The 19,876-nt window shown below is 38.2% G+C and overlaps 1 long non-coding RNA gene across 1 annotated transcript; it reads right to left on the bottom strand.

Moving 5' to 3' along the window:
• Positions 1 to 16,502: 16,502 nt before the first annotated feature.
• On the bottom strand, positions 16,503 to 17,371 carry LOC110902752. The gene is made up of 2 exons (XR_002571394.1): positions 17,093 to 17,371; positions 16,503 to 17,018 (listed from the first exon to the last, which is right to left on the bottom strand). It is a non-coding gene; the product is annotated as an uncharacterized LOC110902752 (long non-coding RNA).
• Positions 17,372 to 19,876: the final 2,505 nt, after the last annotated feature.

A 19,876-nucleotide genomic window follows, 5' to 3' on the forward strand; every position in this document is an offset into this window, starting at 1 on the left:
TTTACATGATCGTAAATAACGATTTTTAAAGTTACGACATAACTATTCTGTATTTTCTTAATTTACCTCACAACGTGTTTTCTTTCTACGTTTCGTTGTCCAAATGTTACAAATTATAGTATTGGGTAATGGGTAATATAAAGCGTAAAGTATTTGTACACCATTGTACAATACCACTAAGCAAAAAAAGCAATTAAACACGATGTACAATAGCTTAATGCATACAAGTGTTATAAATTATATCTATACTGTTTTGGTCAAAAATCACACAAGGATAATGTAACCAAACTTTATGTAATTGGGGTATGATGCTTGGTTAATTATAAAAGTAAAGGATCACTTTCGTGATAGAGATGCAAGGACACAATGATTTATACGAGGAAAAAGCCCTTGATCAATATATGATCTCCGGCATAAAAAACCTCGGGTGATGGCAACTACCGATCACCAAACTTCAATATAAGAACAAAATGGTTACAACTTCGGATGATAATGAGCTGAGTACAAGGATCACTATTGTTTCGAGTGTCTAAGTGTGTGAGAGTTGCATTGTATGTCGTGTGTTCTTCCAAATGAGGAAGAGTGGTATTTATACAAGTGTAGGTGTCCTATTTTAGGTAAAAAGACTAATAATCAGCTCATTACCCCTTTAGAAATAAAAGACAATCTAGCCTAAATTGCCGCCCTTAAATCAAGCTAAGTTTCCATATCCTTTGCAACGTCTATCTTTGATTAAGCTCGTGCTATAATTGTGAAGACGCGTCCCTTGATTATGATGCTAAGAGCGTATCCTGCTAGATGTTCCTGCAAAATAATGTTGTATTACACGAAGATAACTATTAGCATGAGGATCCTTCCAATGGTCCATGATCCTGATCCTGAAGTCCTGCTGAGGATCACTGTCTGCCAAAGAAACAAGGATCACTGGTTAGGATCACGTGTAAGGATCACATATGATAAAAATCCAGCCCTAACAATTGCCCCCAAAATATAAAGAGTTTATTGTAAATAAACGAATTATATTTTGCTCTGATCTTTATCTCCAACGGACTATTCGGATAACTAGCCGTTACAAGCGGACTAGCCGTTGTGATCATTACGTCACAGATGTGACAATCCCTGCAAATCATGATTATAAATAGGAGATAGGGTTAGGATCACTCTGCATTTAAATTCGAGATATCTTCCCTTTATAATCGCTACCGAAGATTGACCAGGTACTCTCTTCTTCTCTCTTTCCTTTCTTCCTTCTCTTGCTCTGTTTTTTGCCTTTATTCTGTTTCTGTTCCGTCACAAGCATGTTGCTCCGGAATTCTCCACACAAGGATTCCAAGAAGGGTAGTCCCCTAAAAAGCCAAGGGATCATCAAGGATTCTCCTACGGAGAGGTGTTGCTTTACTGATGCCCACGTAGACAGGATTCGTCATTGCTTTCCGGCGAATGCTGTTTTTAAATCCTTCACATCTACTGCTTTGAGCGACTTTGTTTCAGACGTTTGGGTGGCCTTTCCTGCTATTCCGTTCACCATAGGGTATTCGTATCCTTTTCCAGCCTTCACCCAATCCTTCTTTTCTTTAACCGGCATATCTTATATCCAAGCTATGCCGATGATCTGGAGGGTCTTGTATACCTTCGAGAGGATCATCGAGCAGAAGGGAATTGATTTGGGGATGGCAGAGCTGGCCGCACTTTATGATCTTACCACGTTCGGTTCTTGCCGATATCTGCTAAAACGGAAAGCTGGGGAGGATCACCCTGTCTTCAAGGTGACTAAGAACGATACAAACTGGAAGCGTCGCTTTTTCTTCGTTAGAAGGGATACCATCCCAGATGGGGAGGATCTGCCCAAGGAATGGGCTACTCATGGTAGGATAGAGGATCCTGGAAGGATCACTATCAGACTTGCCTTATGTGATGAGGATCACTAACGTCTCTTTTCTTTTGTCTTTTGTGCAGCTATTTCCGTTGCTCACCTAAAATTGACCCCTGCTGCAAGAGAAAGAGTCTTAGCTTTTAAAAAGCTTGATCCTGAGGTCAGAAGTTTCCAAGTCACCGTCCAAGACTCACAAGAAGTATCCTCTGCATCTGCCACTATGTCAAGTAAGTATCCTTATAGAAAATAAATTATATGTAAGATTGTTTGATTAATAGGGTAACTTATCTTGATTTTGATTGTGTAGGCGCTGGGAAGTCTGCCAAGTCTGTCAAATCTGCCTCCAAATTTGGGATAAGTGATCTTGCCAACGTCAAGTCTTCGAGGAAGAAGGCTCCTGCTGCTAGTCCTTCAGCTTCAGCTCCTAAGGCACCTATCCGAGGCAAGGGGAAGAAGAGGAAAACTTCTGAAGATCTCCAAGGATTTCCCCTCCTTCGTCAGCAATTCCTTGATTATTTTGACGAAGTTAGGATCACTGCCCCTGTTGATTGTCCTGACAAGTTTAGGGATCACCTATGTCTGATGTTGTTTTCCTGTTTTTCTTGTATAAATTCACCGAAATGGAGACTTATGTTAACCAGGTTGAAGATCAAGATCGTCAAATTGCCGACCTCCAACAGATGGGTGTGCAGAAGGATCTCAAGATTGCTGATCTTGAGAAGGAGATCCGGGCTGTTAAGGACGAGGCTGTCAAAGCATTGATCAACTTTGATTATGAAAAGCATGACATCACTCAGGATGCTAAAGTCTCTGCCGCGATAGCTATGTACAAGATACAACTGCAGATGGCTACGGAGGCTCAGGATCCTTCCTTCGATAAGAGCACATGGGATATTGAAGGCTGGAAGGCAAGGCTGGCGGAACTGGAGGACGAGGATGAAGCCGAGGATATCCCAATGCTGGAGGGTGGTGATGCTGACAAGGATCAAGGCGGAGAAGCTGGTGGTGACGAAGCAGCGAAGGTGTAGGCTGCATGATTGGGCGATGATGGATATTTTTGACTAGGCCGGAGCCCAATTTTTTAGGTTTGGTAATAGTTTCTTGTGGTTGTTGATGGTTTGTGAACAATTTATGGTCTGTAATCTTTGAACAATAGTTTTCAGGGTAAAGGATCCTGGATCCTTTGAACAATAGGTAGGATTACAAAAGGTGGAGGGATCCTCTGTTTGGGGGATGAAGCCTTTGTGATCCTGCCGCTTTTACTTTCCTGTACCTGCTAAGACCGCATAGACAATGGACACCCTTTGCCAACCCATGTGGACGGGCCACGTTTTGCTGGTAGAAACGTGGGTTGGCAATTTTGACAACTTTTTGCAAGGGTTAAAGATCCTTTTGCTAATAATATAACCTTAATCTTTCTGGCTTATCCTGTGTTGTTATCCTTTGTTTATCTTTTTAGTTTCCAATTGTTTTAGAAATATATTTGTAACAATAATTAAGCAAACCATGTTCAAGAAATATAGGATATGATCCTGGATCAAATATCCTATAATCGAAAATTTTCAAGGTAGTTTATTTTAAGGATCATAGGTTCAGTTGTCAAGGTCTAAGGGTTTTTTCAAATGAATAATGAAATTAAAAATAGTTAAGGATCATACCTGAGGATCCAAGTTAGGATCCTAACCTTTAATCGGGATAACCACAAGTAAAACTTTAATGGATGATAAGGATTAAGGATCCTTATTTGTTTAACTTTGAGAACCTGAAAAATGGAACATATCTTGGGACTAAGCCAATGTAAAAGATAAATTAGTAGCTGGGGACATGCCCAAAGGATAACTGAGGATGATCCCGGAGGATCACTGGGGACAAGCCCAAAGGATAACTGGGGACAAGCCCAAAGGATAACTCGGGACAGGCCCAAAGGATCGTATGTAAACTGGAGTATGGCCCTTACTGGCGACTATCCAAACTTAGTGACATGAAAATGTCAAAACCTTAGCTAACGTGAAAACGTTAGAAACCTTATGAACGGATGTATGGTACGTCTACCATTATACGTAGGATCCTGGGTATAGCCAGTACGATGAGGTTGTCAGCCCCAGAAGTGGGTACTGGTCCCAAAGACGTGAACTATATCAGGATCATCGTGCGCTGCTGGCAGAAACTGGGGATAATCCCAAGGATAACTGGGGTTAGACCCAAGGATCTGCGTTGCTTTTGAAGATCTTCGATGATATGCTGTGGATACCTGAACTATTGTAACTCAAATGGTTCGTGAGAAGAGGATGAAGGATACAGGATCCTTATCCTTTGGTAAAAAGTAAGGAAATGTAACAGTTTTAAGATAAGGACATTACCAGAGTAAGGATCACTGACATCACCGGGATCCTTCGAGGATACTTCAGTGTAAGGATCACATGCTTGAAGGATCATGTTCACATAAAGTATCTCTTTAAGTGAACAGCATTCCAGGCTCTTGGTAACAAGTTTCCTTCCATAGTTAGCAATCTGTATGCCCCCTTTCCTGCTTCAGCTTCAATTAGGTAAGGGCCTTCCCACTTTGGTGCTAACTTCCCGTCAGCAGGATTAATAGTGTTTTGGAATGTTTTTCTCAACACCATATCCCCGACTTGGAACTTCCTTATCCTAACATTTTTGTTGTAAGCACCAGCCATTCTTTGTTGGTAACTTGCCATCCTTATCCTAGCCAGATCCCTGATTTCCTCAATAGTACCCAAGTCCTGAGCCAGGATTGTAGCATTTTCTTCAGGATCACGTGCACTTGTTCTAGCAGTTGGGATCACCATTTCTGTTGGGATCACTGCTTCTGCCCCAAATACTAAAGAGAAAGGTGTTTGACCAGTGGCATTCTTGGGAGTTGTCCTATCAGCCCATAGCACATAAGGTAACTCTTCTGCCCATTTTCCCTTCTTGGATCCTAGCTTCTTCTTTAGATTGTTGATGATGATCTTGTTGGATGATTCTGCTTGGCCGTTGGCCTGTGGGTGAACTGGTGTTGATGTTATCATCTTGATTCCCCAACTGTCACAAAAGTTAGTAGTTCTGCTTCCAATGAATTGGGAACCATTATCACATACAATTTCAGAGGGAATGCCAAATCTAGTTATAATGTTTCTTTTGATAAAGGATATAACTTCTTTTTCTCTGACTTGAGCAAAAGCTTCAGCCTCTATCCACTTAGAGAAATAGTCAGTCATGGCAAGCATAAATACTTTTCCACCAGGTGCTTTAGGGAGCTTGCCAACTATATCCATCCCCCATCTCATGAATGGCCAAGAGGATGGTATGGGATGTAGCAATTCAGCTGGTTGATGAAGGATATTGCTGTGTCTTTGACAAGGATCACATTTCCTAGCATATTCTATAGCATCCCTTTTCATGGTTGGCCAGTAGTATCCTGTTCTAAGGATCCTTGAGAACAATGCCCTGCCCCCAGTGTGGTTTCCACAATCTCCTTCATGGAAGTCTCTCAATACTTCTTCAATTTCAGGATCCTCGATACATCTTAAATATGGTCCTGCAAGAGATCGTTTATATAGCACATTATTTAGGATTGTGAATTGAGATACCTTAATCCTGAAAGCTTTAGGATTTTCTCCCATCGGAATCTCCCCGTATTGCAAGTATCTCATGATTGGTGAGATCCATGATCCTGAATAAGATTGAGCTTCTTCACTAGGGATTACTGCAGTATCCTCTTCTATTTCCATGGCCACCTGATTTTCAATAGCAGGAGCCAGGATATGGATGATAGGGATACTTATGTCTTCTGGAATTTTTAAGGATGATCCTAAGTTGGCCAATGCATCAGCTTCCGTGTTATCCTCCCTTGGTACCTGTGTTAAGCTGAAAGAAACAAAAGAGAGTGCCAATTCTTTGACTATCTCTAAATATTTGGTTAGTTTTTCACCTTTAACAGCATAGGATCCATTAAAGTGATTGGTGATCAATAATGAGTCTACATATACTTTAAGATATTTTACCCCCATATCCTTAGCAATTTGCAAGCCAGCAATTAAGGCTTCATACTCAGCCTCATTGTTAGTTGCTTGGAACTCACAGGCTATGGAGTGGGGTATTATGTCCCCCTGTGGCGATTTTAGTAGTATCCCGAGCCCTGTGCCCTTTACATTTGAGGATCCATCAGTGTGTAGTATCCAAGGATCCTTGGTCTCATCCAGCTGTTGGACCTCCAATTCTGCTTTTCTTTGTAGATCACTACTGAAATCAGCCACAAAGTCAGCTAGTGCTTGGGATTTAATGGCTGTTCTTGGTTCATATCTTATATCATGGGCACTAAGCTTTACTGCCCACTTAGCCATTCTTCCTAACATCTCTGGTTTCCTGAGGACATTCTTAATTGGAAAGTTAGTTCTAACAACAATAGTGTGGGTTTCAAAATAATGCCTTAACTTAGTTGATGCCATGATTAATGCAAGAATAAGTTTTTCGAGGTGTGAGTACCTGGATTCGGCATCAAGTAAACTCTTACTTACATAGTAGATAGGATATTGTGTACCTTCATGATCCTTCACAAGGACAGCACTTACAGCGGTTGAGGATACCGCCAAATATAAGGATAACACATCTCCTTTTTCGGGCTTTGACAATGCTGGTGCTGAGGACATATATTCTTTAAGGGCTTGTAAAGCATTCTCATGTTTCTCAGTCCATTCAAATTTCTTGTTCTTCCTTAGGATATCGTAAAATTCTTTGCATTTTTCTGAGGATTTTGATATGAACCTGTTCAGAGCTGCTATCCTGCCTGTTAGCCTTTGCACATCCTTAGCATTGGCAGGGGACTTGATGTTTACTAGTGCTTTGATTTGCTCCGGACTTGCCTCAATGCCCCTCTGAGTTACCATATATCCTAGGAATTTTCCTGCCTTAACACCAAAGTGGCACTTTGAAGGATTAAGCTTCATGTTATAATTATCAAGGATATCAAATGCTTCCTCCAAATCCTTTAGGTGATCCTCAGCTTTCTTCGATTTGACTACCATATCATCTATGTATACTTCCATAGTTTGTCCAATTTGATCTTTGAACATCATATTCACCAGCCTTTGATATGTTGCACCTGCATTTCTTAATCCAAAAGGCATGGCAATATAACAATACAAACCTGTTGGGGTCATGAAGGCTGTATCCTCTTGGTTAGATGGTTCCATCTGAATTTGTTGGAATCCAGATGATGCATCCATGAAGGTTAACAGTTCATGCCCCGCTGTTGCATCCACCATGGAGTCAATGTGGGGTAATGGGAAAGGATCCTTGGGACATGCCTTATTTAAATCAGTGAAATCGACACATACCCTCCACTTTCCGTTTTTCTTTTGGACAACAACCACATTGGCTAACCATTTTGGATACTTTACCTCTCTGATCATACCTGCTCGAAGTAGTCTCTCTACTTCTTCTTGGATAATGGCATTCCTTTCTGGTGCAAATTTCCTCCTTTTTTGATGGATTGGTTTGATAGACCTGTCAATGCCAAGTTTGTGAGTAATAATATCCTTAGATATACCTGTCATATCTTCATGTTTCCAAGCAAAGGTAGATTTCCTTCTTTTGAGGAAGGATATTAAGTCTTCTTTCATCTTGCCAAGGATCCCTGATCCGATATAGATTTTTGATTCAGGATCATTAGGATCCAAGAGGATTTCGTCCACATCTTGTTCCCTTGCCTCCAAGACATCCCTCGGAGGATACTGTAATTGCTATTGCTCCCTTGGCTTCGAGGTTGGCTTCATGGATGAGGTATAACAATCCTTAGCCTCCTGCTGATCACTGTCGATCTTGATTATTCCCCATGGGCTAGGGAGCTTCACACATCGATGGTAGGTGGATGGGACTGCTTTCATATCGTGTATCCAAGGTCTGCCAAGGATAACATTGCAACAAGATAAACAGTCAATAACACAAAATTTCTGATAATTATGTAATCCTTCCACGTAGATTGGGAGTTTGATGTCCCCCCAGAGTTTTCTTCGTTTCCCCACTGAATCCTACAAGCACGGGGGATCTTGGTGTGATGTCTGATTCTGGGATTCCCATCTTCTTCAGAACATCAAGCTGGATAATGTTCACTGAGCTTCCTCCATCAATAAGGATCCTGCGGACAAAATGGTTAGAGATAAAGAGAGTGATAACTAAACTATCATGGTGAGGATCCTGAATGTCAATGCGATCATCCTCATCAAACGTTATCATCTTCCCTTCTGAGACACTTGATGTTCTAATAGGCCTTTCTCCATTATCCATCTTTGACTCCTTTGCATGTCTTTTGGCCGCCGAGAAGGATGTACCACAGATATCTGATCCTCCGAAAATAAAGTTGATCACTTGTGCATTTGCCGGAGGTGCTGGAGCCTTTTCAGGGATCCTTTCAGGATCCTGAATCCTTTGTTTTTTTTCTTCCCAACAGCTCTTTTAGGTGCCCCTTGCTTAGCAGATATCCAATCTCTTTTCTTAAAGCTATGCATTCTTCAGTTAGATGCCCGAAATCCTCATGGTATGCACACCATTTTGACTTGTCTTTAGTCCCGGATGGTTTATCGTTCTTCCTGGGCCATCTAGCCTTTTCGCCTAGATTCTGCATTGCAAGGATTAGTTCATGATTATCAACGGAAAAACAGTATTCTGAGATTGGAGGATAATCTTCATCATCCTCTTCTTGGTCAATAGCATGCACATTCTGGTTATCGTTTCTATGGTAGGATTTGAACTTGTTGTTCTTGAAGGAGGATCCTTGCTTCTCCTGTTTTGAGGATCCTACTTGTCTCTCCTGGATCCTCTTGTCATCCTCTAGCCGGATGAACCTGAGTGCCCGAGTTCTTACTTCATCTAAATTCCTGCATGGTGTCATAACAAGATCATCATAGAATAGTGAATCCTTAAGCAGTCCCATTTTGAAGGCTTCAACAGCCGTAGCCATATCCAAGTTGGGAATGTCCAAGGATTCTTTACTAAATTTAGTTATATAATCCCTTAATGATTCATTATGACTTTGAGTTACCCTATATAAATCACTGGTTAATCTTTCAAATTTTCTACTACAGGAGAATTGGTTATTGAATAAATTGACTAAATTAGCAAATGAAGTAATAGAGTAAATGGGAAGACTTAGCAGCCACTTAAGAGCTGATCCAGTAAGAGTGGATCCAAATCCTTTACATAGGCATGCTTCCTTCAACTTTTCTGGGATAGGATTGATCTCCATCCTTTCCCTGTATTGTGCTATGTGTTCCTCTGGATCCGTTGTACCATCATACAGCTTCATAGTAGGGATATGGAACCTTTTGGGTACCTCTGCATCACAAATTGGTGGTGCAAAGCGAGATACCTTGTGGCTTCCATCTGCAATCTCTAGGATAGGCTTGACTATCCCTGGAACACTTGAGATCATATCTTTTAGCTTCTGCAACTCCCTGGCCATAGCATGATTGGTACCTGTATCCTGCATGGATCCATGGTTAGTGGTAGGATAATTATTTAAAATGTTACCTCCCATTGGGTTCAAGTTAGGGAATCCATATTGCTGTGATTCTGGAATGACGGAGGGACCAGTGGAAGCAATGGTCTGCATTGGAATGAAGTCCCCTTGATGGACATCTAGACTTCCTGTTTGCAAACTTTTTAGGGATCCTGGCATCTGGAAGGATCCTGGTGTCTGGGAGGATCCTGGAACGAAGGAGGATCCTTGAACCTGGGACGATCCTGGAACAAAGGAGTATCCTTGGCCCGGGAATGATCCTAGAACAAAGTAGGATCCTTGAAACTGCTGTGCCCCCGGATAGGCTCCCGGATTCGTGAAGGATCCCAAATGCTGGGGGTAGGATCCTGCCGGCTGGAAGTGTGAGCCTAATGCCTGAGTCATTGCTGTCGATCCATGGTGCAATTCTCTTGATTCTCCCATGATTTGCACGTCTGGCATTCCTGATGGCTGAGAAGTAATCATTGGAGTATCAAAGCTCAAGGATTTGGGCATCAATGGAGAATGATCCTCTGCCGTTTTCTTCTGTCTTTTGAGATCTCCAATTTCCCTGAGGATCCTTTCATTAGTTTCATCCTGCCGCTGCATACGATCCTTCATCTGCAAAATCAAAGTAAATACATCACTAGTACTGGGAATATAAGAATTCATAGCAGAAGGAGATGGAGTTTTAGAAGTAGTAGGAGTTTGTCTCTTCTCAGCATTCTTCTGGGATCCTGCCGGTGGTGGAGGCAGAATGTTCTGGGACGAGGTGACTGCAGACATTGTCGTGGACATGTTTTTCAATGATGAAGCCATGTAATTCTTTGAAATGATTTCGAACAAAAAGGTTTTCTTATGAATGAAGCACCAATTGCCCCACGGTGGGCGCCAAACTGTTTTGGTCAAAAATCACACAAGGATAATGTAACCAAACTTTATGTAATTGGGGTATGATGCTTGGTTAATTATAAAAGTAAAGGATCACTTTCGTGATAGAGATGCAAGGACACAATGATTTATACGAGGAAAAAGCCCTTGATCAATATATGATCTCCGGCATAAAAAACCTCGGGTGATGGCAACTACCGATCACCAAACTTCAATATAAGAACAAAATGGTTACAACTTCGGATGATAATGAGCTGAGTACAAGGATCACTATTGTTTCGAGTGTCTAAGTGTGTGAGAGTTGCGTTGTATGTCGTGTGTTCTTCCAAATGAGGAAGAGTGGTATTTATACAAGTGTAGGTGTCCTATTTTAGGTAAAAAGACTAATAATCAGCTCATTACCCCTTTAGAAATAAAAGACAATCTAGCCTAAATTGCCGCCCTTAAATCAAGCTAAGTTTCCATATCCTTTGCAACGTCTATCTTTGATTAAGCTCGTGCTATAATTGTGAAGACGCGTCCCTTGATTATGATGCTAAGAGCGTATCCTGCTAGATGTTCCTGCAAAATAATGTTGTATTACACGAAGATAACTATTAGCATGAGGATCCTTCCAATGGTCCATGATCCTGATCCTGAAGTCCTGCTGAGGATCACTGTCTGCCAAAGAAACAAGGATCACTGGTTAGGATCACGTGTAAGGATCACATATGATAAAAATCCAGCCCTAACATATACTAGGATAATGCTCAAGGGAAAAGCTTGAAGTTCAAGCCCCACTACACATGGTCTTCTGCTTGCTACAGACTCACCTACGCAATAATCCCTTGTACTCTCCAGTGGCTCAAAGTTGTAAACCTACGTTGGGTACAACCATAAGATGCATAAAGATCTACAAAGCTTGATGTACAAGCTTTAATGAAACAAAATGTTGCAAATTATACTATTATATAATATAATATAATATAATATAATATAATATAATATAATATAATATAATATAATATAATATAATATAATATAATATAATATAATATAATATAATATAATATAATATAATATAATATAATATAATATAATATAATATAATATAATATAATATAATATAATATAATATAATATAATATAATATAATATAATATAATATAATATAATATAATATAATATAATATAATATTTACAACATTGGCTAGTTTTTATTCATCTTAGTTTTTTGTTTGTGTACCAAGTTTTTAATTGTTAAGAACAAAGGGTTTCATCCACCACCTAATCGAGGTTAATTTGTTTTGACCCTCTTTCAAAGTTAAACGAACCGATCTCAAGCCTATACAGGCTCGGGATCTGTTCGGCTTGTTTACACCCTAGCAACTCCTTCATTTGAAGAGAATTACTAGCGATTACATTTCAAACCTTTTAGATACTTCCAAAGTTAGAGAAATTAATTGTAGTTAGATCTCATGGTGTGTTAATCAGGTTGAACCCACATCATAGGCCGCCTGTCATGGGGCGTTAATGGTGGGTGTGGGATACCATGTCGGCTGCACCACCGGCGCTAACACCGTAACAGGAGGGCTTCGACGGGGGTGTGGGTCAACCTCGTAGCTGGAACCGTAGGTGTGGGGGGGGGGGATTTGGACTGTTTGGAACTGTAGGTGGTGGGGTTATGCAAGTTGGGGTAAGTGGTGGTTTCTGGGCGGCGGTTTGGCTAGAGAAGTGACGCCACATAACATCATTTTTTCTCAACCAAGCTCCCATAACACATACTAATGTCATTTGCAAACATCATTAATTGTCTCAACCAATCTTAGTGTAATTGACCGTTTCAAGCCAAACTTTTCAATTAATTACGGAGTTTTAGTAAATATCCACACCACACATACTAAACCCACATATATATGACTTCATAAAAGTATAGTATGTTTGTTATGCAGTTAAATTATAAAAGGGTTATTGGATTTTACCACCCCTAACTATCGGCATTTGGCCGTTGCCAACCCCACCTAACACTTTGACACCTGGCATCCCCAACTTGACTTTTAGTTTGTGCTGGCACCACTCAGTTAAATCTTTACTAACTGAGTTTGTTTATGATCCTACGTGGCACATAGCTGATGAGTTGGACAGGATGACGTGGCGAATTCGTGGCACAAGTAGGCATCATCATCATCATCATCTCTCTCTCTCATGGAGTCTTTCTCCATCATCCTCTCATCATCCCCAATTCCCCCAAATCAAAACCCTAAATTTCCCAAATTTAAACCTCTCATCTTTAAAGGTTGAAGTCGTTTTGTTAAAGATAAGAAGCTTGATGCTGGAGGCATCATCAATTTTCAGTCAACAGGAGCAATATCCATCCTTGGAGTCCATTTTTCTTGCAATCACAACCAACGCCATTAAGGAGCCATTCCAATTTGATGCTACAGCCCTCTTCATATCGCTATGGTAACACTAGCAGCCCTTATCACAACATAGGTACTGGAAGTGTGGAGGAAGTGGTATCCCACAACAACCACATCATGTCATGTGGATATGTGGATATGATACAAATGCACCAAAGGAATATGGTAGGAATTGGAATGGATCCACTACCACCACCACCACCACCACCTCCATCCGCTTTAGTATTTGAATCGGTGCCTGTGGTCCATGGCAAAGTAGCCACTAAGCGACTAAGGTTGCTTGGAGTTAACATGGATTGCCCCATCTCAGATGACAACGATCAAGACTACGACCCAGCAAGCGAAATGACCCCTACACCGGTTGTTTGGAGTTTCGACAGAGGGATGAGGAGAGTTTTCTGAAGAGAGTGAAGGAGAGTTTTAAAAATGAGAGGTTTAAATTTAGGAAATTTAGGGTTTTGATTTGGGGGAATTGGGGATGATGAGAGGATGATGGAGAGAGACTCCATGAGAGAGATGATGAGAGAGATGATGATGATGCCTACTTGTGCCACGAATTCGCCACGTCATTCTGTCCAATTCATCAGCTATGTGCCACGTAGGATCATAAACAAACTCAGTTAGTAAAGATTTAACTGAGTGGTGCCAGCACAAACTAAAAGTAAAGTTGGGGGTACCGGGTGTCAAAGTGTTAGTTGAGGGTGACAACGACCAAAGGCAGATAGTTAGGGATGATAAAATCTAATAACCCATTATAAAATAAAGATGTTATCTCAAAAATAAAATGAATTATGAACTTTTTTGGTTACCTGTTTTGCACATTTAAAGCAGGATCACTTATACAGAAAATACAGAGGAAAAAGAGTCAATTAATGAAAGAGAAAAGCAAGGTGAGAAAAGCTAGTCTTTAACAAAATATTATTTTCCCGGTTGTTTGTATATTACCATTGCCAAAGGAAAAGCAGATTTACTCTTTTACTTTATTTTCTTAGTTTTCCTTTTAATCTTTCAATCATTATAATACTCATTAAAAAGTATTTTATTTTCTTGTAATATAAATTCATCTACAAAAATGTTTTCGAATTCTATAACTATACTCCTTAATGTTTTAAAAAAATAAAAAAACAAAAAAAAGCCTACATATATCTAGATAATATTGTACTAAAAAATTAGAGGTTACAGTATTGATGTGTTGACGAGTTTTGAATTAACAAGTTGAATTATTAACCCGACATAACATATAAATATTTGTGTCAAATACATAACCTCAAAACCTAACTCGAACACACTAACAATCATGTAAATCGAATAGGACACATGTAACCAATTTATTTAAACGAGTCAAACATATTAACGGGTTGTAAATAGGTTGACAACTTGTAAATAGGTTGTAATCAAGTTACGTAGATGTTAAACTAATCCTAACTGGATTGGCAAACTGTAAACATGTTGTAACGGGTGTATATGGCTATAAGTAAGTTGTGTTAGACCATGTGTAGTGGGGCATTATGGGGGCATTATTTTTCAAAAAAACGCCCACTCCTCCATTACATAGGGCATTATGGGGCATTATTTTTGAAAAAAAAAATTGCTTGGGCATTATAATTAAAACGCCTAAATTGAAAGAAGGAAGGTTTGACTGGGTTTGACCCACCAATGAGAAAATAGTTTTTTTTTTTTTTTTTTTTTTTTTTTTTTGTTTAATGATTGGAAGGAGCATTATCAGGCATTATTCCCACTACGCCACTTTTGCAATAACGCCCCATACTGACTGGGATGACACGTGTCGGGTAATGCCCCATAGTGGGGGCATTATTTTTCTAAACTACTACGGGTGATCTTAGAACTAATAACATTGTTTCCCTTTTTGTTTTAGTTGTAATGGGCTGATGTGTCAATATGTTTAAATATAAATGATTTAACTACTTTAACAAAAAACAACCTGAATAATTAAACATACAATTACCAAAAAAACGACCTAAATTCTTAATTTGACACATATATGGAAAAGGTAAAATGAGAACCATCTTAAGTTATGAGAACTAGTCATTTCAAAAGTTTTTTTTCAATTTATTTTTTCAAAAATCTAAAAAATCACTTGTTCCAGCAAAAAAATTAAAAATAAAAAAATGTCGCTTGTAAAGTTTCCATCAGATGTAAAAAATTTACATCGCCGTAATCAAAATTTACATCAGGCGTAAATAAAATTTATATCGGGAGTAACTACCCACTCGACAATTTTTTTTTTGTTTTTACAGATGTGTTTATAACATGTTCATCTACGTTTGTGCAAAAAATGGTGGCCCAACTCACACAGGAAGTAGGAGTTCTTATGGTTCTCACAACTCGTGCTAGTTCTTAATTAAACCGAAACCCATATATATATATATATATATATATATATATATATATATATATATATATAGGTAAAGTGTAGAATACAAATTCCCTTATCGTACATTATGTACGCGATGCCCACAGCCATACACGTGTCCTGATTCAATTTAATTAGACAAGGGTATATTAGACATTCTGTTCAAACATCTGAGGGGTAATTAGGGAATTCCGTCAACAAGGAAGCAAATCAGGGAATTCCGTCAACAAGGAAGCAAATTACGAGTTCGTTTCATAACCGTCCATCTAATTATTGTTCGTATCAATTCGATTTGTAGGTTTTTTGATTGATTTCTGTACCGAACACTGATTGGTACAGAAAAATTATTATGGATTCGTCATTTAGGATGTTTGTTTTTGGTTTTTGTTTGGGTTTTATTTGAATTGAAGGTATTTTCATTTTATTAGATTGTAACGAGGTTGAAGATAAGTTGTTTCTGGTTTTATTTGTTGAGTTTATCATATCGCATGTGTTGTTTTAAATATCGCATGTGTTGTGATTTGTTGAAGATAAGTTGTTTATGGTTGAAGTTATTTAAGATTGGATCATATGTATAATTTCGCATGTTTAAAGATGGACATTTCGCACACAATTTCTGGTTTTATTTTTTGAGTTTATCATATCGCATGTGTTGTCTTACATATTGCATGTGTTGTTTCTGGTTTAAGGTATTTTGAGATTGGGCATGTTTAAACTTGGGCATTTCGCACACAATGAAGTTTAAAATTTAATTTCGCATTTTTATGTTGGACATTTCGAAGACTAGAAAGTATTTAACATATTTAGCTATATATTTCGCACGCTTTAAAACTAATTATATGTATTTTCGCACAGTTTGTTTTATAATTCAGTTTAATAATTCAAATCAAATAATTCAGTTTAATAATTGAGTTCAATAATTCATATCAATAATTTTTATGTGCTTTTTTCTTTTATTATATAGTTTATCTTTTTATCTCCATTTCAAACATCCATTTAAAAATGGCAGATATACCAACATCCTCTTCTTCTGAATCAAGTATCAAGCAGGCTTTGAGAAAAATGATTCAGAAACAAACTCAAGATGATCGATCATGTCAAGAGATATTGGAGACCAACATTTCTCGTGTAATAGAAAACATGAAGAGAAGGCAAGAAATGCTGAACTTGCTATCTCAGATGCAAGTGTGTAGTCTTCAAGAAATTGTTGTTATGTTCATGGTTGATCTGGGTGAGAGGGATGAGAAGCAGTTGAAAGAGTTGGCGGATGCAATAACTATCTTAAGATGCTTGATGAAGATGAAAATGGAGTTTCTTTCATCTTTTGAATGAAGTTTGTTCATTTTAGTGCTTTATTTTAATAAAAACATTCAAGTTTTGCATGTTTCAATAAATTTGCATGCTTTGTTATGGAATGGATTTTGATTTCGCATATGTATATTCCCCCATTTTGCACATTTTAAGCAATTCAATGTCAAACATGCGATTTTATACATTATATATGCGAAATTAAAAACATTAATGTTATCTAACTAGTCTAAATATTCAACAGAAATCAACATCAAACAATTTTACTAGTCCTTTCCAATAAATGCACTCAACCTATCTGGGATTATTTTCTCCAAATCTTTCATATACTTTTCTTTGTCTGGCCTTTTATCGAAAGCATTTGCCTTTTTAATTACTTGTTCCCGATGCACATTGTGTTCGGATAGAATGATTTTACTTAGATATCTGTGCCTCAGGAGATAAAGTTGTGAATTCTGTCTGTTGTTTACTTCATCTTCTTTCACAAACCCAGTCAACCATGGTATTTTCTCTCCTTTATATGTTTCCAAGAGACGCATCGTAAACACTCCACAGTCTACGCCGTTATTCTCCGTCCTCCAATCCATTTCTTTTCTTTCTATTTCTGATGTTCCAAGTTCTTCTATAGCTGGTGTTGGTTCAAATCCTTTTTAGGTATAAAACCAAAACCCTTCTCTGTAACATAGCAACATTCTGTCAGTATCTTTTACATAAAATATAACATGTATATGAAGAAGTTTTTGTATTACCAGTGTGTCTGGAAGCCCCTTGTATCTGTCCTTAAACTCTTGTTTAGCGGCTGAATTGTCAATCAGCTCAATTTTGCCGGTTTTCAAGTGGAAGCACAAGACATAGAAGTGGTCACCTTGAAGTACCGGAATAAATACCAAGTCAACCGAATCAAGTTTTTTTACATCATATTTTAGTATGATGTCTTCAAAATTTGAGCCAAATATGTTTAGACGGCTGTCGTCTGTGTATTTCTCCTCGTTGTAAAAGATATCTGGCTGTATGTTATGTAATTAGAATCAAAGTTATGTAATTAGAATCAAAGTTTAGTAATGTATTAAAAATATTTAAACATGCAAATAAGGTGTGAAATTTCTCACATGCGAATTGTATTTATACCCTATGCGAAATGCTTTTCTAGTGTTCATAGTAAAACTATCTAATATTCTATTTGCGATTTAAATATAAACAGTATGCGAAATCAATGATATGAATTATCTGTTTTAGTTTCAGATGCCAATATGTTTATAAAATCATACCATTATTGTGCTAAACAAGTAGAGTCTGTATGGTGATGATTTTCTATCCCTTTTCTTCTCCTCAAGGTTTAGAACATCCACAAATGCATCTATTCCGTTTGATGCTACGTATTGACCCCTGTAGAAGCTTTCAAATATACCTTTAGGAGTGTGAACCCCAGTTTTTGATCGGTAAAGTTCATCCCTGCCAGGAAAAAAATGAAATAATTTATATTTTGAGTGTATATATTTAGATGTTTGTTAGTTGATATAACTGTTTTACTTACTCTATGCTTGCAAACGTAGCAAATATATATCGGATCACACTCAATTCTTGATTCAAGAGTGCTTCGTGCATGTTTACCACTCTATTGCAATAAGGGGAACAAAATGCGTCTCCAAGCTCTGCACATCTTTTCTCAGCTCGAATTTTGGCTGCTTCTATTGTTTTATAAAGGAGTTCATTTAACCCCTTTGGTAGAACTTGTTTTGGAACTTGCTTTGGCTTTGAGTTTTTTCTCCCCCTAGCTGGTTTTTTTTTTGCTTATTTTCTTCCATGCTGGGTCCCAGGCTCAAAAGCAACTCAACTGACTGCAATTCCTCAGCCATCACCTGAGGGCATTCAACTTTCGGTTCCTTCTCAACTTCGATACCCGAATAGCGATGTTTAGGGTCTTTTTGTGTAGTTTCTCCTAAAGAAACTACTTCCACTTCTGGCTCTTTTTCTTGAACTTTTTCTTGAATGTTTTTTGTAGATTCTGCCAAGTTCACTGTTCTTCGATAACAGTTTCGTTTTCACCAATTTCTGCAGACCAGAGTAGGTTAGAAATATAATATTTTGTTACTTTTAATTTTTCTAATATAAAGTATTTTTTACCTTTGACAGGTGGTTTGTAAGCGTATACACCCGTTTCGACAGTTTGAATGTTTGCAATAAGGGTGTCTGTCATTCCTCCATCATCTTTATTTGTTAATCCTTCATCTTCTGGCTGCAGTGCCCCTATAGATACAAATTATTGAAATTTAATACATCAGAATCAAAATCGCATGGTATACATGACATTGCATGCGAAATCAAAATGTGAAGTGTTGTATGAAATCACATGTGTATAGAAATTGGTGATTTTTTACATAAATTCGCATGTGTTAATTTTGAAAACGCATGTTTACCTTCTGATGCCATTTGTACCAAAACATTGGATATTACTTGTTGAGCTTCTTCATTCTGTCTTCTTTCTTCATTTGTAGTAACTTCATGATGAATTTCAGAAGCTTCATTTTCAGGCTGTTGATGATCATGGGAGGGTGCAGTTTCATGCTCTTGAACCGAATCAGGCGGCACACAAATGGGATGATTCCGAAGCGTCTCATCCCACTGCTTACAGGCCTCCATAATCTCGGGATCCCAAAAACACTTAGTTTTTACTTCCGAAACTGAGTTATTCATCCCTTGAACATCTTGAACCATTTTAATGTATTTTTTGACATTGGATTTCATTCTCTTCAACAGGTTCTATAATATTTTTCGAGTTAATATACTATCAATCCACATGCTAAATATAAATGGATTAAGTGAAATTAATATTTTTTTGCGCTTACCTTTTTGTTGATTTTCGAAGCCTCTCGATCTCGTTCATGGGCTGTGTCGTAGATTACCGATGGTGAAAGTTGAACAGGAGTGTTGCAATAATCCATCATTTTTTGTGTCTGTGTTCCAACTCCCATCTCAAGGTTCAACTGAGACATTTCATGGATTTCAAAACTGAAATCCATCATATCATCATTGTTTTCGTTTGGATCTTCCTTGGTTTCTACGTTTTGTACTGCACGTGCAGTTCTTCATTTGTAGCTTATTGTGGTGTCAACCGATGGTCGTAATGTATACTCCTCCGTTGATCGACCCTCTTCTTCTTCATTTTCACTCTTACTTGATGCCCACACACGTCCGTTATCCGAAATATGCTCTTCGACTTTATCAATCTCCGAAGATGTGATATAACGGATAACTGGTATCTCCACGACTTTCTCAAACAGTTTAAGCCTGTGTTGTACTTGTGCCTGTATAGAAGCTGTATAAATCGCAAGATCATACAAAATTATTTTCAAAATCGCATGAATCATTTAATTATATAACAAAACAAACTAGTCTTTTAAATATGTTATCAAATGTAGTAATGCATACCGTAAGAAAGACAACAGGCCCCATGAACTGTATTTTATAATTCTTCCAGTCCGCTCGTGTACGACGCAAAGTGTCAAGTAGATATGAGCACCAATCTAGATTCT

The sequence above is a fragment of the Helianthus annuus genome, chromosome 13 (genome assembly GCF_002127325.2).
Source record: "Helianthus annuus cultivar XRQ/B chromosome 13, HanXRQr2.0-SUNRISE, whole genome shotgun sequence".
NCBI lineage: Eukaryota > Viridiplantae > Streptophyta > Magnoliopsida > Asterales > Asteraceae > Helianthus > Helianthus annuus.